The following is a 25,242-nucleotide window of genomic DNA, read 5'->3' as shown; positions in this document are numbered from 1 at the left end:
TACGGGTGACAAATCGTTAGGGCTGTCCCCAACTTTAAAAAAAAATATTTTGGTAGACCGAGAGTCGTCTGTGCTTTCGACCAATCGCTTGGTTGAAATTTTAAAATGTGTATTTTTTCATATATATTTTTTCATATACCTTATGTTAGAATAAAATCAACTATATGTAGGCTACTGAGCTTGTCTGATGCTTTAAGCACTGCGATTAAAAATTAAGACACACAAATTACTAAAGAGGGAGCCAGAGATCAATATAGCCTAACCAGAATAACAATAACTGTTCCCACTGCTGCTGGCCTTAGCAGATTTCTGCCGTTATGCTCCTGAAGTTGCCAGTAATAGGCTACACCAGGGTTTGGCAACCTTTTTCCATTTGGAGTGCCAAGTTATCGTACCATTTCTACTGATCCGCGTGCCAGTTATGATTTTCATATGCACATTTTTCATATCGCAAAATCAATGTCATGTGGTTAATCAAAATTCAATCTAAATGAAAGTGACACAAATCTAAAAGTAACTTATATTTCCATTTCCAATATGTAAAAATAGCCTACATAAAGCCAACAAATAAAAACATTGCAGCCCGCAGGTAGAAAATATCTTGATTAAAATAAATATCCTATAAATCACATTGGCTACGCATGGCCTGTCTGCAAGGAACATTCCATCAACTATTAAACTTGGTCCGGTCCAAAGCTCGTGCTAGCAAACTTGCTCCCGCCAATGAGAAGACAGCTGTAGGCTATTTGCCCAAAGAATAAGAAGTAAATCGGGTAGACCTATTTTAGGACGTTTCCAACAGATCAGAGCATGACATTTTTTCCCCCTTTCATGCTGAGTGGTTATCGAAAGGTTGAGAGCTGGAAAGATTGATGGGGGGGTAGCTATTAGCTAATTCATATTACGGTTTGAATGAACACACCCGTGTGTTGGTACTAGAGCTCGACCGATTCATCGGAATGGTATTTTTGGACACAGATTTGGCCGATTTTTTAAAAATGTATTCATTTACACCTTTATTCATCCTTTATTTAACTAGGCAAGTCAGTTAACCTGTTTGGGGTAGGGGGCAACATTTTCACATTTGGATAAATAGCACTCCCAAACTGAACCTAATATATGCATATTATTTTTAGTATTGGATAGAAAACATTCTAAAACTGTTTGAATCATGTCTGTGAGAATAACATTACTTATTTAGCAGGTGAAACCCTGAGGACAAACCATTCAGATTTCTTTTTTTTTTGAGGTCACTGTCTTTTCAATACGTTTTCATGGGGAATCCAGAATTCTAATCGACTTTCCTGCAGTTCCTACCGCTTCCACTGGATATCACCAGTTTGTAGAAATTGGTTGAGGTTTTTCCTTTGTGTAATGAAGAAGTACCATAGATCAGAACGAGAGTCATTTCATGTGTACGCGTAACCAGAAAAGTAGTGTTTGTTTTGCTCCTGTAATGAAAACAGATCATCCCGTCTTCAATTTGATCGATTATATACATTTAGAAATACCTAAAGTTGTATTACAAAAGTTTGAAATGTTTTGGCAAAGTTTACAGGTACATTTTGAGATATTTTGTAGCGGTGTTGTGTAAGTTGGAAGCAGTGTTTTTCTGGGATCAAACGCGCCAAATAAATTGACATTTTGGATATATATCGACGAGATTAATCGAACAAAAGGACCATTTGTGATGTTTATGGGACATATAGGAGTGCCAACAAAAGAAGCTTGTCAAAGGTAAGGCATGATTTATATTTTATTTTTGTGTTTTGTGTCACGCCTGCAGAGATGAAATATGCTACTCTCTCATTGTTTACTGTTGTGCTAACATCAGATAATAGCATCTTATGCTTTCGCCGAAAAGCCTTTTTGAAATCTGACATGTTGGCTGGATTCACAACGAGTGTAGCTTTCATTTGCTATCTTGCATGTGTAATTTAATGAAAGTTTGATTTTTATAGAAATGTGTTTGGATTTGTTGCTCTGCATTTTCCCTGGCTATTGGCCATGTGGGACGCAAGCGGCCCTCCTACCCCAGAGAGGTTAAGAACACATTCTTATTTTCAATGACAGCCTAGGAACGGTGGGTTAACTGCCTTGTTCAGGGGCAGAATTAAAGATTTTTACCTTGTCAGCTCGGGGATTCAATCTTGCAACCTTTCAGTTACTAGTCCATCGCTCTAACCACCTGATTACATTGCACTCCACGAGGAGACTGCCTGTTACGCGAATGCAATAAGAAACCAAGGTTAGTTGCTAGCTAGCATTAAACTTATCTTATAAAACAAAATCAATCAATCATAATCACTAGTGAAATACACATGGTTGATGATATTACTAGTTTATCTAGCGTGTCCTGCGTTGCATACAATCGATGCGGTACGTATTCACGAAAAAGGACTGTCTTCCTGCAATGTGTACCTAACCATAAACATCAATCCCATTCTTAAAATCAATACAAAAGTATATATTATTATAAAAAACGTTTGACATGTTTCTGTGGACATTACGGATACTATTTGGAATTTTTGTCCGCGATGTCGTGACCGCTCGAGCCTGTGGATTTCTGAACATAACGCGCCAAATAAATGGAGGTATTTTGGATATAAAAATAATCTTTATGGAACAAAAGGAACATTTATTGTGCAACTGGGAGTCTCGTGAGTGCAAACATCCGAAGATCATCAAAGGTAAGCGATTTAATTTATCGCTTTTCTGACTTTCGTGACCAATCTACTTGGCTGCTAGCTGTTTGTTATAATTTGTCTACTGAGAGAGATGTCCTTACATAAAGGCTTGTTATGCTTTCGCCAAAAAGCTGTATTGAAATCTGAGGTGGATTAACAACAAGCTAAGCTGTGTTTTGCTATATTGCACTTGCACTTGCAATATTGCACTGCTGCTATTGCAGCGGGTGTTGGTGAAAATTATCCCGCTAACAGGATGGGTGCATCAAGAAGTTAAAATCAATACATTGAAGTATATATTTTTAAACCTGCATATTTTGCTAAAAGAATTCCAGGTTAGCAGGCAATATTAACCAGGTGAAATTGTGTCACTTCTCTTGCGTTCATTGCACGCAGAGTTAGTGTATATGCAACAGTTTGGGCCACCTAATTTGCCAGAATTATGACATAACATTGAAGGTTGTGCAATGTAACAGGAATATTTAGACTTATGGATGCCACTCGTTAGATAAAATACATAACGGTTCTGTATTTCACTGAAATAATAAACGTCTTGTTTTCGAGATGATAGTTTCCGGATTCGACTATATTAATGACCTAAGGCTCGTATTTCTGTGTAATTATGTTATAATTAAGTCTATGATTTGATATTTGATAGAGCAGTCTGACTTAGCGATGGTAGGCACCAGCAGGCTCGTAAACATGAATTCAAACAGCACTTTTATGCGTTTTGCCAGCAGCTCGTTGCTGTGCTTCAAGCATTGCGCTGTTTATGACTTCAAGCCTATCAACTCCCGAGATTAGGCTGGTGTAACCGATGTGAAATGGCTAGCTAGTTAGCGGGGTGCGCGCTATTAGCGTTTCAAACGTCACTCGCTCTGGGAGTGGTTGTTCCCCTTGCTCTGCAAGGGCCTCGGCTTTTGTGGAGCGATGGGTAACGCTGCTTCAAGGGTGGCTGTTGTGATGTGTTCCTGGTTCGAGCCCAGGTAGGGGCGAGGAGAGGGACGGAAGCTATACTGTTACACTGGCAATACTAAAGTGCCTATAAGAACATCCAATAGTAGTATACTAGAGGTATATGAATTACAAATCGTAGAGCGAGAAATACTCCTATAATTCCTATAATAACTACAACCTAAAACTTCTTACCTGGGAATATTGAAGACTCATGTTAAAAGGAACCACCAGCTTTCATTTGTTCTCATGTTCTGAGCAAGGAACTTAAACGTTAGCTTTTTTACATGGCACATATTGCACTTTTACTTTCTTCTCCAACACTTTGTTTTTGCATTATGTAAACCAAATTGAACATGTTTCATTTTATTTGAGGCTAAATTGATTGTATTGATGTATTATACTAAGTTAAAATAAGTGTTTATTCAGTATGGTTGTAATTGTCATTATTACAAATAAAAAACATGTAAAAAATCAAATACAAATCGTCCCATTAATCGGTATCGGCTTTTTTTGGTCCCACAATAATCGGTATCAGCTTTGAAAAATCGTAATCGGTCGACCTCTAGTTGGTACGTGTCAAAGGGTTAAGACTTTTTCTGGTAGATGTTTTCTAAAACCCCTTTTCCATTTGTTTGACCAGACATCAAAGCCTTTGCTTATTCAAAATTTTTTAGGAAGGAAAATAGTTGAAAACTTCATATGTCCGTTTTTTAAATTTTATATATCGACTCTTAGCGTTCATTTGATATGCTCCTATGAACTTCACATTGGTACTCATGGGTCTTTTTTTTACATGGAAATGACCAGTAGCATTCTCCACCTGTGCCACCCAACCCTCACCCAGTACTCCAGCCAGCCCTCCAGCCAGGGCTGTGACAGTTGAGAGGGAAGTTGGTTGACTTGGTTAGCATAGCGTTAGCTGGCCGGTTTGTTTACTTGGTTAGCATCGTGTTAGCTGGCCGGTCTTGTTTACTTGGTTAGCATACTTGGTTGGTTGCAGAAGAGCAAGGTGAGGTCCATTCAGGCAGGCTACACAGAAACGCACACCAACACGGACACACACAGACTCTTAGATAGTTGATGACAGACACGACCCGCCACCCCCTCAGCTGTACATCTGGCCTTAATGGAATGCACTTAACCATTCACAATAAAAACTGAAACCTAGAAAAGCCCCAAATAAAAAAGTAAGGATGAGCGCCGTTGTCTTGAATGGCATGAAATCAATATTTCAATTCTGTCCCCTTTCTCTCACTAAAGAGTGAAATTCTGTTGTCACTGCCTATTTAATATAACTCGGAGCGACTCAGGGGAATTAGGCCTACTAGTTTAATCTAGCAAGAGAGGAGCGAAAGCTGATGCTACAGAAGTGGGTGTCTACTGTATTTATCAACTCCCAGCTGTACAGTAGAGTAGTTCATGAAGCAGATTGAGGTTAGGTTGATTAACGACACCCACAAAACCACGACAGTGTTCCCCTCCGCGATTAATCTAGGCAAGAGGCTCAGCGCAAAAGCGATCCTTTTGAGTTCTATATGTACTGTTGTCCATGCTCAGCCTAGCCATTTGGAGAAGGAAGAGCCGTGGCTACAGCTGTCCTGTCCACGGGAGAGTTTGGAATCCACCAGCTTGGCAGAGAAGCTGGCATAGATCAGAAATACAATTCTTTACAGTTCGCAGGGAGTGGGGTTATGCACTGAACAGAGGAATAAGGATCTTCCCTCGCTATGAAAATCAGCAGAGTGCTCATCTACTAGATGGCTCTATTTGCTAGAAGACACCGAGGAGAGGAAGAAATGAAAGGACCAGGATGCATAATAAGGAGTGTTTAATTGCCAGTCTCCTGCAGCATTGTAAACTTGTAGAAGAGGATACACAAGTAACTGCCCTAATAATGGAAACACTTGAGTAAATGAGGGATACAAAGTACATTGAAATCAGGTGCTTCCACATAGTTGTGGTTCTTGAGTTTATTAAGAAATTGATATCCCGTCACGCTTAGGGCCATGCATAAAAATGCTGGGGTGGCCTACTATGGCTATAGGATGACAACACCCCCATCCACAAGACACAAGTGGTCACTGAATGGTCACTGAACGGTTTGATGAGCATGAAAACGATGTAAACCATATGCCATGGCCGTCTCAGTCACCAGATCTCAAACCAATTGAGTACTTATAGGATATTCTGGAGTGCCGTCTGAGACAGTGTTTTCCACCAAACGATGGAATTTCTAATGGAAGACTGGAGTCGCATCCCTCCAATAGAGTTCCTGACACTTGTAAAAATCTATGCCAAGGTGCATTGAAGCTGTTCTGGCTGGTGGAGGCCCAATGCCCTATTAGGACAATTTGTTGGTGTTCCCTTTATTTTGGCAGTTACCTGTACATCGCCACACTGTTGCCAGGGTTGGGGCCAGGTAAACAGCGTCTCTGTGACATCACTACGACAACAAAATGACCTCCAAAAGGGGAGGGAACGAGAGACCCATGTTGGATCATAGCACGCTCGGAGGGTTGAGGCCAAGGTAACGAGAGGTGGGGGTGGAGACAGGGAGGGGTGTAGGATCCTGCAGAACCTCGTCTCCCTTCCCTGATGATGATGGATGCTGGTGACAAGATGTACCCGTGAATGGGATGAGGAGGTGGTCACATAACAGCTGGGTTCAGGCAGAGTCAAGTCACTCGCTAGCTGTGCTCCAACCCTTACAAATGTGTGTGTGCGTGTGCGTGTGTGTCGGTTCTTCTATCCTTGTGGGGACCAACAATTTCCAAGGAAAATTATCCATTGTGGGGACACTTCCCACGCTTAGAGGTTAGGTTAGGGTTATAATTAGGGTTAGGGTAAGGGGTTAAAGGTTAGGTTTAGGAGTTAGACTTAGGGTTTGGGTTAAGGTAAGGGCTAGGTTTAGGTGTTAGGGAAAATAGGATTTTGAATGGAAATTAAATGTAAATACCCACGAGTATAGAAGAACATAACGTGTGTGTGTATATGTATGTGTGTATGTGTATGTGTGTGTGTAGGGGATGGAGCTCTTCAACAGATAAACAAGACTCACTCTTTAACAATGGAAATAAAGTTTTTTTTAAAACAGAACCCACTTACACACGCCCCTTTCCGGACTCCTTTAACAAGCATCAGTGTCATACTCATGAAAGTGACAAAATGTGTGCATGTGTGTGTGGGTTGGTTCTTCTATCTTTGTGGGGACCTAAAATCCCCAAATGTCCCCACAAGGATAGTAAAACAAGGAAAATTTTCCCTCGTGGGGAAATTTCCCCACTCCCCTTTGGGACAAAGCATTTTAGCAAAATTTCCACAAAATTGTCATTTATTATTATTATTTTTTACCTTTATTTAACTAGGCAAGTCAGTTAAAGAACAAATTCTTATTTACAATGACTGCCTAGGAACAGTGGGTTAACTGCCTTGTTCAGGGGCAGAACGACAGATTTTTACCTTGTCAGCTCGGGGATTCGATCTAGCAACCTTTTGGTTACTGGCCCAACGCTCTAACCCCTAGGCTACCTGCCGCTGCAACAGTCCCAAAAAGTAATAAACAAAATCCATTTCTAATATTTGTTTCCATTGATCCCCTAATGTAAAGGCCTGAAAAAACATAATTATACAATTATTATAACATTTAATTGGACTTTTTCCCAATTTGATCTTTTTTAGCTATTTCGGTAATGAGAAGACTAAGTGGGGTAAAGGGGATGTTTGAGAATAAGAACCTCATTATGAACATTACCAGTCAAAAGTTTGGACACCTACTCATTCAAGTGTTTTTCTTTATTTTTTACTATTTTCTACATTGTATAACAATAGTGAAGACAGCAAAACTATGAAATAACACATATGGAATCATGCAGTAACCAAAACAAACCAAAATATATTTTATATTTGAGATTCATCAAAGTAGCCACCCTTTGCCTTGATGACAGCTTTGCACGGTCTTGGCATTCTCACAACCAGCTTCATGACCTGGAATGCATTTCAATTAACAGATGTGCCTTGTTAAAAGTTAATTTGTGGAATTTTTTTCCTTCTTAATGCGTTTGAGCTAATCAGTTGTGTTGGGACAAGGTAGAGGTGGTATACAGAAGATAGCTCTGGTAAAAGAACAAGTCCATATTATGGCAAAACAGCTCAAATAAGCAAAGACAAACGACAATTCAACATTCATTTAAGACGAATTTAAGAAATGAAGATCAGTCAATCCGGTAAATGTCAAGAACTTTGAAAGTTTCTTCAAGGTCAATCGCAAAAACCATCAAGCGTTATGATAAAAGTGGCTCTCATGAGGACCGCCACAGGAAAGGAAGATCCAGAGTTACCTCTATTGCAGAGGATAAGTTCATTAGATTTACCAGCCTCAGAAATTGAAGCCCAAATAAATTATTCAGAGTTCAAGTAACAGACACATCTCAACATCAACTGTTCAGAGGAGAATCAGGCCTTCATGGTCGAATTGCTGCAATGAAACCACTACTAAAAAGGACACCAATAAGAAGAAGAGACTTGCTTGGGTCAAGAAACACAAGTAATGGACATTCGACCGGTGGAAATCTGTGCTTTGGTCTGAAGAGTCCACATTTTTGATTTTTGGTTCCAACCGCCATGCCTTTGTGAGATGCAGAGTAGGTGAACGGATTATCTCTGCATGTGTATTTCTCACTGTGAAGCATGGAGGAGGTGGTGTGATGGTATGGGGGTGCTTTGCTGGTGACACAGTCAGTGATTGATTTAGAATTCAAGGCACACTTAACCAGCATGGCTACCACAGCATTCTGCAGCGATACGCCATCCCATCTGGTTTGCGCTTAGTGCGACTATCATTTGTTTTTCAACAGGGCAATGACCCAACACACATTCAGGATGTGTAATGGCTATTTGACCAAGAAGGAAAGTAATGGAGTGCTGCATCAGATGACCTGGCTTCCACAATCACCCGACCTCAACTCAATTGAGATGGTTTGGGATGAGTTGGACCCCAGACTGAAGGAAAAGCAGCCAACAAGTTCTCAGCATATGTGGGAACTCCTTCAAGACTGTTGGAAAAGCATTCCAAGTTAAGCTGGTTGAGAGAGTGTGCAAAGCTGTCATCAAGGCAAAGGGTGACTACTTTAAAGAATATACAGTGCCTTGCGAAAGTATTCAGCCCCCTTGAACTTTGCGACCTTTTGCCACATTTCAGGCTTCAAACATAAAGATATAAAACTGTATTTTTTTTGTGAAGAATCAACAACAAGTGGGACACAATCATGAAGTGGAACGACATTTATTGGATATTTCAAACTTTTTTAACAAAACAAAAACTGAAAAATTGGATGTGCAAAATTATTCAACACCCATTGGGGTGGTGTTGTCCTCATGTTTGACAGTCTGCTGGCGGGGAAGGAGTCTCTCCAAGAAATAGCCATATCACAGTCTGCCGAAATGGACAGTCCAATCAAGAGGATCCTCCTGGATGATGTATATTGGGAGAGAGTGGTAAGCAGCCTAAAACCTATTGCAGTAGCCATTGCACAGACTGAGGGAGACAATGCCATGCTGTCTGATGTTCAGACTCTGCTTGCAGATGTAAGAGAAGAAATCCATACTGTCCTGCCCACTTCACTGTTGCTCCAAGCAGAGGAAATTGCAGTTCTGAAATACATCAAAAAGCGTGAAGACTTCTGCCTGAAGCCTGAAGCCCATACACGCCGCAGCGTACATGTTGGACCCCAAGTATGCTGGCAAGAGCATCCTGTCTGGTGCAGAGATCAACAAGGCCTATGGTGTCATCACTACCGCGTCTTGCCACCTTGGCCTGGATGAGGGCAAGGTTCTTGGCAGTCTGGCGAAGTACACTTCCAAGCAAGGGCTTTGGGATGGAGATGCAATATGACAGTCGTGTCAACATATCTCATCAGCCACCCAGTGGAAGGGACTTTGTGGATCTGAGGCTCTTTCCCCTGTTGCCTCCATCATCCTCCAAATCCCACAAACATCATTCGCCTCAGAGCACAACTGGTCCCTGTTTGGGACCACACACTCCAAAGCACGCAACAGGCTGACCAGAACAAAGATAAAAAAATTGGTGGCCATCCGGGCAAATTTTAGGCTTTGTGAGCCTGACAACGAGTCATACTTAACAAGGTTGGAAAGTGACAGTGAAGATGAGGCCTCAGACTCTGATGTTCAAGAGGTGGACATTGAGGAGGTCCAGGGAGAAGACATGGAAGTCTGAGAGGAAGACAACCAAAGCTTTAGTTTCTAGACTATAATTTTACAGATGTACATTGAAACGTTTTTGGGCGATTCGAAGGATCATTGGGGATCATTCAATATTCCCTTTCTTTTGTTGTTCAGTGAAATCATCCCATGTGAAGAGTCAACTCATTTAATTAAAGTTACGAATTTAACTAAATAGTTGTAAAAAATTATATTGGAAGGATTTAATCATTTGCAATTATGTCTACTTATGATAAAGTAAAAGGTTTATGTTTCTGTCTCCATATGCTATGGTAAATATATCCAATGCAAAAAACATCTAGATTTAAGTGGTATTATTATTAATATATTTCCATTAATTCCCATATATTCCCTTTAATTCCCACGGAAAGTTTACACCTCTGAATATTCCCCAAAATGTTCAACCCTAGTTACTACATGATTCCATATGTGTTATTTCATAGTTGTGATGTCTTCACTATTATTCTACAATGTAGAAAATTGTAAAAAATAAAGATAAACCCTTGAATGAGCATGTGTCCAAACTTTTGACTGGTACTGTATGTGAATAAATTAACTTATTTATTTAAAAACAAATTTGAGTTTTTACAGGAATTTGAAAAAAATTGTTACGGTAAAGAGATGTCCACAGACACTGTTTGTACATTAGGTTTTTCTATCGTAAGATTTTAGAAAATTGCCCGAGAATTTAATCCGGATGCATTTCGGTAATGAGAACTTGGGGTGAAAGTGTACAAAATAAAGCCCAAAACTGGACATCTTTATCCTCAGAATACCAGTTGATTTCTGGAGATACACCATGGCTTCTTAACTCAATTTGCTACAGACAAGTTTAAAATGGATTTAATGAGAATCACCCATCCATATTACCCTACAGTCCAGAAACGAAGGACAATTGTGAAACTCTGGTTCCCCCAACAACCCCTACCTTCTCCCTGGGGCTCAAAAGGGGATGACAGCCTGGGGTTTTCTGACTCTCCACTCTCCACCCCCCCCCCCCCCCCCCCCCCCTCCCCCATCCACCCAACAGGACGCAGCCAGCACTAACAGAAAGAGACCCCACATATCACTGACACTCACAGGCTCATCACTAAGTGGATCTGAATGGAGAAACACACACAGGAACAGACAGTCTCACTCACACACAAACTGTGTCGATTTTACTATATACCTGTATTGATGCACGGACCGGTTTGGATTTTTACTTTACCTTACATAAAAAATATTTCAATATTTGTTTGTTAAAAGTAATAACTACATGAGGAAACTCAAAAAAAAATATTGACAATCATCCGGTCTTACCATTAGTAAGAGACTGACAAAAGTTGAGAACTGCTCATTTGCTAAGAGCTTCCAGTGAGGACATGTACATTTTTTGCCATGAATCTTCCCTGTGAGACAGCACAGGTTCCAAAAGCACCTTAGAAATCGACACAATGTCCCTTGTGGAAAAAGTAATAGCAGCCATTGAGTTTACGTTTATCGCCATGAATCTTGCCCTGGACGGAGAACTGAGATCGATTTCCACTAGATGGGCCAGCTGCAAAGTCAAAATTGGCTATATCGTAAAAATGAATTTAAATCAAAAATAGGTTAGGCATTAAGAGTTAGCAGTGTGGTTAAGGTTAGGTTTAAAATCTGATTTTATGACTTTGTGGCTGTGCCAGCTAGTGACCACTCTGCAGAGCTAGCTCAAGGGCAATAAATGCCAATTTCCTGAAAATAGATGGTCACTAGCTAGGTTTCCATCCAATTGGCAACAAACTTTCATGTGAATTTTCTAGAATACGCATTAAGAAAATATGCTAATCTGCCCACCAGTGGTGTGTTTGTTGCAGTTCAAAAAAAATCGGTGCGAGATGACAGTGCAACAAAATGTACTTTTTCACGTACGCTTTCATGTACCGAATACAATCTAAAGTTCTATGAGTCTCCATTGCATTTTCAACTCTACTGATTTTGTTTTGTCAAAAGGCATCGATCATCATGTCACCTGACTAAGACCCTCAATATTTATTGGAAAGGAGCATCAAGATCACCATGCACTTTCACCAGCCTGTGAAGTTCATCATAACTTACAGTATATCAATATTTTCGCACAAAGGCTTTTCCACCGCCATTTCTCACATAATTACAGTGCCTTGCGAAAGTATTCGGCCCCCTTGAACTTTGCGACCTTTTGCCACATTTCAGGCTTCAAACATAAAGATATAAAACTGTATTTTTTTGTGAAGAATCAACAACAAGTGGGACACAATCATGAAGTGGAACAACATTTATTGGATATTTCAAACTTTTTTAACAAATCAAAAACTGAAAAATTGGGCGTGCAAAATTATTCAGCCCCCTTAAGTTAATACTTTGTAGCGCCACCTTTTGCTGCGATTACAGCTGTAAGTCGCTTGGGGTATGTCTCTATCAGTTTTGCACATCGAGAGACTGACATTTTTTTTCCCATTCCTCCTTGCAAAACAGCTCGAGCTCAGTGAGGTTGGATGGAGAGCATTTGTGAACAGCAGTTTTCAGTTCTTTCCACAGATTCGCGATTGGATTCAGGTCTGGACTTTGACTTGGCCATTCTAACACCTGGATATGTTTATTTTTGAACCATTCCATTGTAGATTTTGCTTTATGTTTTGGATCATTGTCTTGTTGGAAGACAAATCTCTGTCCCAGTCTCAGGTCTTTTGCAGACTCCATCAGGTTTTCTTCCAGAATGGTCCTGTATTTGGCTCCATCCATCTTCCCATCAATTTTAACCATCTTCCCTGTCCCTGCTGAAGAAAAGCAGGCCCAAACCATGATGCTGCCACCACCATGTTTGACAGTGGGGATGGTGTGGTCAGGGTGATGAGCTGTGTTGCTTTTACGCCAAACATAACGTTTTGCATTGTTGCCAAAAAGTTCAATTTTGGTTTCATCTGACCAGAGCACCTTCTTCCACATGTTTGGTGTGTCTCCCAGGTGGCTTGTGTGGCAAATCTTTAAGAAATGGCTTTCTTCTTGCCACTCTTCCATAAAGGCCAGATTTGTGCAATATACGACTGATTGTTGTCCTATGGACAGAGTCTCCCACCTCAGCTGTAGATCTCTGCAGTTCATCCAGAGTGATCATGGGCCTCTTGGCTGCATCTCTGATCAGTCTTCTCCTTGTATGAGCTGAAAGTTTAGAGGGACGGCCAGGTCTTGGTAGATTTGCAGTGGTCTGATACACCTTCAATTTCAATATTATCGCTTGCACAGTGCTCCTTGGGATGTTTAAAGCTTGGGAAATCTTTTTGTATCCAAATCCGGCTTTAAACTTCTTCACAACAGCATCTCGGACCTGCCTGGTGTGTTCCTTGTTCTTCATGATGCTCTCTGCGCTTTTAACGGACCTCTGAGACTATCACAGTGCAGGTGCATTTATACAGAGACTTGATTACACACAGGTGGATTGTATTTATCATCATTAGTCATTTAGGTCAACATTGGATCATTCAGAGATCCTCACTGAACTTCTGGAGAGAGTTTGCTGCACTGAAAGTAAAGGGGCTGAATAATTTTGCACGCCCAATTTTTCAGTTTTTGATTTGTTAAAAAGGTTTGAAATATCCAATAAATGTCATTCCACTTCATGATTGTGTCCCACTTGTTGTTGATTCTTCACAAAAAAATACAGTTTTATATCTTTATGTTTGAAGCCTGAAATGTGGCAAAAGGTCGCAAAGTTCAAGGGGGCCGAATACTTTCGCAAGGCACTGTACCAGTGGTAGAAAAAGTACTTATTGTCATACTTGGGTAAAAGTAAATATACACTACCGTTCAAAAGTTTGGGGTCACTTAGCAATGTCCAATGTCCTTAGCAATTTTTTTGTAAATTACTATTGTAGCTGGAAACAGATTGTTTTAATGGAATATCTACATAGGCGAACAGAGGCCCATTATCAGCAACCATCACTCCTGTGTTCCGATGGCACGTTGTGTTAGCTAATCCAAGTTTATCATTTTAAAAGGCTAATTGATCATTAGAAAACCCTTTTGCAATTATGTTAGCACAGCTGAAAACTGTTGTCCTGATTAAAAGAAGCAATAAAACTGGCCTTCTTTAGACTAGTTGAGTATCTGGAGCATCAGGATTTATGGGTTCGATTACAGGCTCAAAATGGCCAGAAACAAATAACTTTATTATGAAACTCGCCAGTCTATTCTTGTTCTGAGAAATGAAGCCTATTCCATGCGAGAAATTGCGAAGAAACTGAAGATCTCGTTCAACGCTGTGTACTACTCCCTTCACAGAACTGTGCAAACTGGCTCTAACCAGAATAGAAAGAGGAGTGGGAGGCCCTGGTGCACAACTGAGCAAGAGGACAAGTACATTAGAGTGTCTAATTTGAGAAACAGACACATCACAAGTCCTCAACTGGCAGCTTCATTAAAAAGTACCCGCCAAACACCAGTCTCAACGTCAACGGTGAAGAGGCGACTCCGGGATGCCGGCCTTCTAGGCAGAGTTGCAAAGAAGTCGCCCCATCCCAGAGTCGCCACTTCAATGTTGACGTTGAGACTGGTGTTTTGCATTTACAACATTAACAAAGTCTACACTGTATTTCTGATCAATTTGATGTTATTTTAAAATGGACAAAAAAAAGTGCTTTTCTTTCCAAAACAAGGACATTTCTAAGTGACCCCAAACTTTATAACGGTAGTGTACTTAATAGAAAATGAAAGTGACCCAGTAAAATATTACTTTGAGTAAGTCTAAAAGCATTTGGTTTTAAATATACTTAAGTATCAAAAGTATAAATCATTTCACATGCCTTATATTGAGCAAACCAGACAGTACGACTTCCATTTTACTTGTATTTATTTTTACGGATAGCCAGGGCACACTCTAACACTCAGACATAATTTAAAAACTAAGCATTTATGTTTAGGGAGCCTGCCAGATCGGAGGCAGCAGAGATGACCAGGGATGTTCTCTTGATAAGTGTGTGAATTGGACAATTTTCCTGTCCTGCTAAGCATTCGGAAACGTAAGGAGTACTTTTGGGTGTCAGGGAAAATGTATGAAGTAAAAAGTACATTATTTTCTTTAGGAATGCAGTGGAGTAAAAGTGAAAGTAGTCCAAATATAAATAATAAAGTAAAAATTCCCCACAAAAACGACTTAGGTAGATGAGAAACATGTATTAGAGTTTGAGGTTGGAGCGATGGCATATGGTTTGGTGCAGAAACCTATTGTTGTGCATCTCCAAGGTAAAACGTTACTCTTCCTAACACGTATAACAGTTCCAACTGTGATGCGAACATGTTTATCAAGAGAATTAGGTAAAGCTGTAGAAATGTAAAGGATTTACCTTGTTTCCCTCTGTGATTGAAGAGGGGTTTCTGTTCACTTCCTGTTCGGAGAATTGACAGGCAAATGAGGCCCATTAGAGCATGGTTTTTCCATTGACGGGTAATGCGGTAATAGGTTATCCTGGAGGGACGTACAATGTTCATAGCCCAAAGTGTATCTATGCTAAGGAAATGTTCGAACCTTTATTGACATGTGTAACTTAAGGTTATTAATGTGGGTTTATCATCTGAGGATGTGTATTTTGAAATTCATGCAATTGAATGTTAATTGGGTACCCTGACGCAAAACTGATTCTCATTGGCTGTTGCATCATGGGTATATGTATTTAAGCACCTGTCATTTCCTTATTTGTTGGACAGGACAGGTGGGAATGCTGCTGGGTTACAGGCATATTTGCAGCCTGGGTTTTTCTTTTGATAGAGCTCTACATATTTGGATCCAGATGATCTTTGATCAATGACCAGTTTGTTATTTTCTTTTGTAAATATCTGTACGGCTTTGGCCAGTGTATTTTGTCAGGCTGCAAATAAAAAGCCTCACCCTGTGCAAGAAAAGTCAACATTTGCCATTGCCTCCTCACTGTAAAAATCCAACCACTGGGTCAAACTTCACACTCAAAAATATTGTGGAGCTCCTGCATCTAAATACAAACAGTATCGGCACCCAAATTGAGTACCGGCCCCTACTTCAGTCCAAGTCAAGCACTGATCATATTTAGAACTTTGATGATTCAAGAACATAAAATGCCATTAACATACGGACATACCTTTAACGATGAGAAAAATATTGTGATATGATATTTTGGCCATATCGTCCAGCCCTATACACATTTACCCCTCAGGGAGGCTAACAACGCCCTGGGCTTGGGAGAGAGAGGCTTTGAAGAAGACTCCAGGTAGCAACATCAGCTAGTAGTCTCAGAGCAATGCAACATGTAGAGAACACAACACAAACCCCTTTCACCACTCCTCTGCATCTCCCCGGCTCTCCTCTCTTCCAACTATCCCCCTCTCTCCATTCCTCCCTCCCTACTTCTGACCAGCTAAATATTTTATCAACTGGCAGAAGAACCTACAACCCCCAAGGCCAGGGGCTCTCTTTTTTTTTTCTTCCTTTATAGAGGAAAGAGGGGGGCAGTGAAGTGCTTGTGATTGGTCACATTGAAGCGGTTCTCTTCTCTTTCTCCGTTCGTCTCTCCCATTCTCCTCCCCTCCTCTCTCGCTCTCTCCATCCGTGTGCATAGCATTGTGTGTGTGTGTGTGTGTGTGTGTGTGTGTGTGTGTGTGTAGCACGCTGCTCGGTTCAGAACTGGATGAACGACCTTGAGCGCAGGGCTGAGTTGCCGTGGCAACGAAGCTTCGCCCAACCAGTAACAGCTGGATGCAACAGCACTCCCTGAATTTTAGCGGGAGTCGCCACGTTAATAAAAATGACACTCTCCTCCTCCCCCCTCTTCTTTCTCCTATTTATCCCGCCCTCCCTCCCTCCCTCACACGTATGTAGACCTGTACTCTCAGACAAAAGAAAAGAGCAACTCTGTCCAAACCATTGACTGATCGTCCACCAGTGAGTCAGAGTAGGAGGTAATGCATTGGTTCCCGTGTCTATGAATTGGTTGCATAAAAACATTTTTAAAATAATCAAATACGTAGTCATTAAACGGTAATACATGCCACTTATTTTACCTCGATTAAAATATTCATGGGGAGGAACCGAAATGAGGGAAACGCAGGGGGGAACGTAATTAGGTCATGCATATATTAATGAATATTATTGAGTAACTGAATCATTTATTGTCAATCAAAGCGGTCCTACAGCCCTTGGCCATTAAAATATGTGTCATTATTTAGTGTTGTGCTGTTGGTCTGTGGACAGGCAACACGGAGCTGACAGGAGAGTCGAGCTGGAGGGAGCAGGACATGGTGGAGGATGTCACAGACTTGGTTCCAACCAGCTCCATCTGGAAAGCATTCCAGCAGAGCTCGCTAGCTAGCGTCACACAACACACCCGCACCAGGCAGGCAGGTACAACACCCACATGAGACAATGCCATCCCATCCACACACACAGTCGCATACATTCACACGCAAACATGTGCTTACAAAACACACACACACACACATCCTTGCATGTGCAAACACACGCAGGCACACACGCACCCCTCCCAAAACACACACGGATGCACAATACATACTTGGAAAAACACAAAACGTCCTGTACATTCAAATCACCTTCTCACCTCCCAGTCATTTAAGAGCAGACAACGTATTTAGCCTGAATTCTGCGATTCAGCCTTAAAGGGGATTAAGACTTAGAATTAAATGAATTATGAGTAATGAAAGAGAGAGAGGGGAGAGATGGAGTCTGGGATAGCGAGGGAGAGAGAGGCAGAGCAAAAGAGGGAAAGCAAGTGATGGAATTGGTACAAGAGAGGGGGTGGGAAAAGAGAGAGAGAGAGAGACACTTGGCATTCCTCTCACAGGGGAGACAGACGGCTCAGTAAAGATCAGAAACCTGAGGACATGAGGTGTACTGGAGGCACTGGCTGGAAATAAGGAGAAGAGAATCACATACAACAGCCTTTCCAACTGTCCCCTCTCCTCCTGTCCTGTTTCCTTCCTCCATCTCAATCAGTCCTCTCTCTCTCTCTCTCTCTCTCTCCTCTCCCCCTCCCTCCTACAGGGGCTTCTTAAGCGCACCACATTTTAAACAGCAGCGATCAACAAAACAGGCATTTTTGGAAACCGGAAACGAGTTGTTAAAGATAGTTCTACTTCCGACCTTAACCGGCGACACTCAAGTGCATGCTGGTCTGCCTTCCGTGAGCTTTCAAAACCGGTTTACCAGAAAAACCTACTTTCAAAACCACACGCGCACAAACACACACACACACACACACACACAACTCCGTCGGCAACCTGACACCTACTGCTTCTGTAAGCCGTAAGCACACACATACCGCAACCATTCAAATGGACAAATATTCAACTGGGCACAGAGACTTTCATTGCGGCTGTGCTCAGACTCCACACGCAATCTTCTCTGAAACAACCCGTAACGGTCCAGCCCGTGCCAAGCAATCTTCTAACTTCAGACCTGATCGCAAGAGCCAGCCACTAAAATGTCTTCGGTACAGAAATGAGTGGCTAGTTCAGGGTTTGTCAGTTTAATGCTGCTCACTTAGGAAGTGAATGACTTGGCAGTGACGCAACAAGTAGTCTTTTCTCTTCTGTGCTAGTAGAAAAACAGGGAGATAAAGGTCTGCCCTGGGCATAGACCTCAACGTTATACACCACAACTAGATAGAATTAGCTGCTACTGTTGTCAGTCTGTCAGTCTGTGTGTGTCTGTGTGTATTGTGCATCCCAGACTAATCTGCATTTAAGCAATAAGGCATGAGGGGGTGTGGTATATGGCCAATATATACCACGGCTGTCAGCCAATCAGCATTCAGGGCACGATCCTCCCAGTTTAATTGAATGCTGATTGCCTGACAGCCGTGTTATATCAGACCGTATACCACGAGTATGACAAAACATTTATTTGCACTACCTTAATTACGTTGGTAGCAGGTTTATAGTAGCAATCAGCCACCTCAGGGGTTTGTTATATATGGCGTAGTGCCTGACAACAGCCCTTAGCTGTGGTATATTGGCCATATACCCACACCTCCTCGGGCCTTATTGCTTAATTAGAGGTCCAAGTGACAGGACAACCCAAAAACCTGTCCTTATGGAGAAGGGTACACTGCCTGAAAATACCCAAAACCTCAGGCATCAGGACGGCCACCTCTCTCTGGTTTAGAGAGAGGCAACGCAACAGATCAGCTCATCACACTGCAGCTGGGGGAGACAGGGGCACTGTCACACACACCATAGTGCGAGCAAGAGAGAGGCCGACACATACAAACTGAAAAGAAAGAGATGTGATGAACAAACTTGCAGCAAAAAGAGCAGGAGGAAACAGACAAAAAGGCGAATAATGAGGTAAAAAATTCCAGCAGGTAGTGTCACGCTGGAATAAAGGGTCGGGAGACAGGCGCAGGAATGCGTAATAGTTTTTTTTACTATACACAAATTACGGCGTGCCGTGTAAAGGCACGGGGATGAAGACCAAACAAACACGTAACAAAACACAGGGTTGAAACCCAAACAAAAGAGCGAGGAGTACCTCGAATAAATAACACAAGGGCACAATGATTAACACACGGGACAAGACCCGTAATCATCTGCACAATCCACAATGGCACGAAAGCCAAAGCACAGGTACTCACACGAACCAACGGACATTGGAACAATAATCGACACGACAATGGTAAACCAAGGACACACTTATACAATTACTAATCACTGGGAATAGGGGCCAGGTGTGCGTAATGAAAGTTCCGGAGGGATCTGTGACAGGTAGCTTAACCTGAGCCACTTCCCTGCAGGGACTCCAAATACAAACACCCCCCCCCCCAGCCCCGAACCAACACACACACATCCCCCCTTGTCTCCTCCCCATCATCCCAGACTAGTGTAGGAGGTCCCCACTGCCTCCTCTGCTTAGCACCCATTGCCTATCCTCCTCCTTCCACCCCTCACCCCCACAGCCGGACCCAGTCACTAACATCACCCCTGCCCTCGACCCCCCTTCTTCTATTTAGCAAACACCATGCATCACTGTCACCCCCCCCCCCCCCCACCCCCCCACCCCCCATCCAACTACTATCCCCAACCCCCATCTGGGGGCCTATAGGCCCAGCAGCCTGTCTATGTCCAGTCTCCCTGCACCACCTCAATTTAGGAGCCCTCTGTAAGCCAGCGTGGAGGGGAGAGGTGGGGCAAGTGTGTGTGACTGCGAGGGTGTGAGCGTGTGTCTGTTAATTGAAGGTTTGGCCACAGAGAGACATCACTGTAAAATCTGCCAGCGGGGCGCTGAGGAAGAAGACGCTGTCTGCCCGGCCGCCACACCCTCTACTCGGCCCTCTACCCAGGCAACACAGTCACACAGCCAGGTCATCCGGGAACAAAGCCGGAGACACAGAGCTAAATTTAAACCGAGGCTTTTATAATTAACTCAACCTTATTGCCCTGGCCCTGCTGCCTGCAACACACCTCATAGACTCTCTCTTTGACACATGGAGACACTATATTAATAAGCAGAAGGACAATATATAAGATCATAGATGTTTCTATAATAATTCAAGTAAGATAACTATGCAAGGGGATGGTTATATAAATAGGGATTGGGGGAGGGTCATGAAAGACAGGACCTTTAGAGTAGATGAACTATTTCACACACACACACACACGGCAAGTTGCAGCAAAGTCTAAGATGACACTGACATACATGTGAGACGGGAAATTAAACGAACCACGTTGGGCTCGGGTAAAGGAAACATCGACACTATCTGCACATTGTCTACTGTATCCTGGGAGAGCACTGTCTGACTTGCACGCCGCACGTCTGTCCCTTATTGGCGTTCGGACCCTTATCATGTGAACCAGAATCACATCTCTGCACAGTGTACACCTCCTAAAAGTATCCATGTACAGAGTTATGACCTATCACAACCCTTCCCCGTCGCCCCTTCTCCAACAGCGATGGGCTTCATGGACTAAATGACGGAGCAACAATAAACATTAAACATTAAATTCACTAGAATGTACTCCCTTAGTCAACATTTGACAACACACACAGACTAGCGACATTGTTTATTTTTTATTCAAATCATTCCGTTGATTCTTCAAACATTGTGCAAGGAACCAGTGGGGGGCGGGGGATAATTTGCCGTTTTATATGGAAACTCGTGCTATTCTACACATTTTACCAAAATGTTGCCTTTTTTTAAAGCTAAAATAGGCCATAACTCTGTGTGATGGCTGTGACAACGGAACTGGATTAAGAGCTGTCTTGTTTGCTAAATGAACAAATGAAACAGTCCGTGACACGGTGCATAACGCCATAGAAGCACTGTGACATACGCCTCAGTGCAGTCATATTCGTGGCTTATTGGGGGTGTCGCTTTCAGTTCAATATTTTTGGGCAACGCCAACCTGTAAGAGAATTCATCCCAGTTCCGTTTCATCAAATCTGACGAACCCAGTGCACCACTTGCTAGAAATTCTATCTGATGATGTTTGCATGTTCAGGTAAAAAGACAAATCCTTCCCTGTTTGGAACAATGACAATTAAAGAGCACAACAAATTCAATCTGATTGGGTGGCCCTGTATCTAACTTGAACATAGACGAGCAACATTTGCAGCTGGCTACAGTGTATCAATAGTAGGATGGGTATCACACGTAGGCTGCGACGTACCGACATACACTGACACCATGTAACAAACTCGAGCAGCAATAACAATGTAATAATGGAGCAACACACAGCAAGGCTTCGCTGTAAAGTTAAATCTCCTTCGGTGAAGTAAACCTTGACTAGAGGTGTGTGAGTGAGAGAACTAGAGAGAGAGAGAGAGAGAGAGAGAGGGAGAGAGATAGAGCGCATTTACATTTGACTTGGTTAGACTTTACCCCTGCGCCGCCGGGCGACATGAACTTACCGAATGAAAGCAACATGTCCTAGGCTAGTTTACGAGTCAGAAAATACTGTCATTTATGTCGTGTCGTCCGCGCCAAGTGTGCCAGAACATAAACAGCACTTTTTTTCTCTCTCAACCTTGTCCTCTTAGTAAGTTAGAAAATGTGTCCCTTCAAGTTCCAAACTAAAGGGCACTTTATTTTCAATTCCTCGGCTATGACCATTAATAGGTTCAAAGCCACTATGCCAGAGACCATAGGGTTCAGCGCGCTATACCCAAACCAAAATCCATGACCTTGGCTTGGACCTGGAGTTATACTTTTCATTTGCTGTCAAAATAAACGGGAATATGCACAGTGCCCGTGTGTGCGGCGCACCAACCTGTATTGTGTTATGAAGAGTGTATAGAGTCCTACTACACATTAGTGGACAACAAAGTCCGTCCAACCGAACGACGGACAATGCCATTCGTGCGCAAAACCGAGCTTGGTATAGAAGGAACGTGTAAAGGGGAAAACGTCGTAAACTCACCAAATCGATGTATCTCTGTGAGCGCACCGATATCTTCTTCGTTTCGCTATTAACTCTCCGCCATCTTCAGCGCTGTGTTTGTTTAAATGGGAAACACTCCCGAAGCCCAAGAAGCCAGCTTGTGGCTGAGCGTTGGGGTTTCTGGGTAGAGTAGTTTTATTCCCCGTCGAACACTGTTCTTTTCGCTAGGGCAGACCTCCCGGATACGGACTACAACTACGTATGCCCCCAAGAGGAGCTCTCGAGTTCTGGTGTAGACGGCTGACAGCGACGATATTAGAGCAGAAAAATGCCATGGTGTTTATTTTTAGTTAACATGAGGAGCACTTGAAAAGCAAACAGTGACTTGTTGTGTGCAAATGCCTGTATTACCTAATAGGCTGTTCTGCTATCATCTGCTCTAACATGGTCATGACGATTTGCAGAAGGGGTGTGGATTGGTCATAATGTCTAAGTAAAACTTATAACATTTACAGCAGGGATCATCAACTAAATTCAGCCGCTGGACCGATTTTTTCATGAGCGGATGGTGAGGGGGCCAGGAACATAATTGCTAATAATTTGTAGACTTCAAATTGACTGCAAGAAACTCAAACATTATATAATATTTCACTAAAACATAATCATTTCAAACCTTGCTTGCGTTTGCACATGATCACGTATCTCTCTATTTGTTATGAGTGGTAATACTTTGCGAGGTGCCATATTCAATCAAACCACTTTAACCGTGATTTTGAGTTTGATTGAACTGCTATTAAATAACATGATGCTTTGATTTAGTCTGGCAGTCTTTACGCCTTAGTGAGAGCTAACTCTGAATTGCTAGCTGTACTAATATTTTCTGGACCTGGAAAGGGCTGCGTGGTTTCATTTTGTATCTGTAGAACAGTGGGACCTCCAGGCCTGTATGTCTTATAGATGAGGCCCATATGTGGACTCAATATGGGGAAGCTGGCAGGGTCAGTGTGGACCGGTGGCGTCAGAGCCTGCATGGTGGCCTGGGGACTGGGGCACAATCTGCACAGTCGGCCCAGAACCTGTACCCCTGCCAAGAAGAGACAGGGTAGGATAGCACCAACCCGTCACCATGGTGATACCAGGCAGGCAGGGGAGTAGGCACACACACAGGCAGAGCAGAGAGTAGGGTTTCAGCTGTGCCAGGGAGGGGTAGAGATTGAGGGAGGGAGAGCGATAGGAAGAAAGTGAGAATCAGGTAGAGAGAAGGAGAGAGTGTAAAAACAGATATGGAGTGGCAGAAAGGCTGGAAGATGGGTAAAGAGGGACACAGATGTATTGCTATAATTGAGTATTTAGTATATTGTATTTACTAGGATCCCCATTAGCTACTGCCAAGTACTCTTCCTAGCGTTCAAACAGCGATAAAACAATTACATCACAATAAATCAAATGAAACAGCCTGCATCCTACGTAAAACAACGCATCATACAAGACGTAATTATATTATTAATCTATTAATACACATGTACAATATAAAATCCACAATACCACAACATTACAATGTACAATCTGATTTCACTGCTCGCTTGAGTTACTTGATGTGGAAGAGAGTTCCATGTAGACATGGCTCTCTGTAGTACTGCACATTTCCTAGAGTCTGTTTTGTACTTGGGGACTTTGAAGAGAACCCTGGTGGCATGTCTTGTGGGGTATGCATGCATGTCTGAGCTGTGTGTTAGCTATTTGAACAGACAGTTTGGTGCTTTCAACACGTGAATACCTCCCACAAAGGCAAACTAGTGATGCAGTCAATCTCTCCTCTACTTTGAGCCAGGAGAGATTGACATGCATGTTATTAATATTGGCCCTCCGTGTTGATTTAAGGGCCAGCCGTGCTGCTCTGTTCTGGGCCAACTGTAATTTTCCAGTAAGACTTGTTTTGTTGATTGAGTGAGTGTGAGAGGAGAGGGAGAAAAATGGTTGGAAATACAGAAAACAAGGCAAGGAGGACAATGAGAGAAAAGGAGAGAGAGAGAGGGCAAGAGAAATAGAGGGAGAAACAGTGAGTGATGTGAATGTGCAGGGTGGGTGAAGATGAGGAGGGAGAGAGTGATAGAAAACATTAAGCAGAGCCAGTCAGAGAATTACCCAGAGAGAGAGAGAGAGAGTGCTAAAAGAAAGAGAGTGAAAGAGAGGCGACAGAGAGCGAAGGGGGAGGAATGAGCAGGAGGAGAACAGGACTTTGCAATTAGCCTGGCCTGGGCATAATCCACCAAGTCAAGGAACACGACCAGAGGAAAAGAAAGATGCTTGTACTATGTGTCCTTTCAAACCTTTTTTTTAAGAGAGAAAGAGAAAAGGGGTGGACGACTGACACTGCAGAAGTTACATCAAGTTTTTAGTGATGAAAAGTGTCCAAGTGAAAACTGCAGCTCAAGCAGCAGCAGCAGGCTGGCAAGCAGCACATTTTCTGAACATGTCCCAAACAGCTTCGACAAACAAGACACACGCTATTTATACCGCCGGAGAAAGGCCTTCAATTATGGTACTTCTTTTAGGAAGCAGTGTCAGCACAAACAGACTGGTACTTGATAGCTTCTCGGCGTTGAGGATTGTGTTGCCCGGCGAAAAGTGCCTCAGGAACATCCTGATTCTAAAGTTAGTTTTTCTTTGGATTGACCTTCTCTATTGGTTCCCATCTATATATGTGAATGAATCATTGCTCGTGTGAAGTTATTTGGTGACAACTCTTCAAGCCTAAAAGTATATTTTATTGGATTTGCTTTGATGAGGTTTGTCATCTGTTTATGTGTGTAACTGTGTGTGTGTGTGCTCTCCTCTCCATTTTCTCTACAGAACTAGGGGTGGGCTTGAGTCTTGTCTTCCCCCCCCTCCCCCATCACCACACAATGCAGAAAGCCAAACCACTATCAGTGCTTTTGTCCATACTCCCCCATTAAAGCGAGAGGGCACAGAGAGGGGGAGAGGAGGAGGAGGGTGAAAAATA

General features: G+C 42.4%; 1 protein-coding gene across 3 annotated transcripts in view; it reads right to left on the bottom strand.

Annotated features, from left to right (window-relative positions):
- The window catches only part of LOC110531165 (nuclear receptor coactivator 3), a 123,551-nt gene extending 100,919 nt beyond the window's left edge, over positions 1-22,632 (bottom strand). Inside the window, exon 1 of one of the 3 annotated variants that reach the window (XM_036987940.2) lies at positions 22,278-22,632. The gene's annotated coding sequence lies outside the window, so the exon portion shown is untranslated. The remainder of the gene's footprint in view (positions 1-22,277) is intronic. The other 2 variants (XM_036987942.2, XM_036987943.2) reach the window with 2 other exon arrangements.
- Positions 22,633-25,242: the final 2,610 nt, after the last annotated feature.

This window comes from Oncorhynchus mykiss, chromosome 9 (assembly GCF_057628025.1).
Source record: "Oncorhynchus mykiss isolate SJ-2025 chromosome 9, ASM5762802v1, whole genome shotgun sequence".
In the NCBI taxonomy this organism is placed as follows: Eukaryota; Metazoa; Chordata; class Actinopteri; order Salmoniformes; family Salmonidae; genus Oncorhynchus; species Oncorhynchus mykiss.
This window is presented reverse-complemented; position numbering and strand designations above follow the sequence as displayed.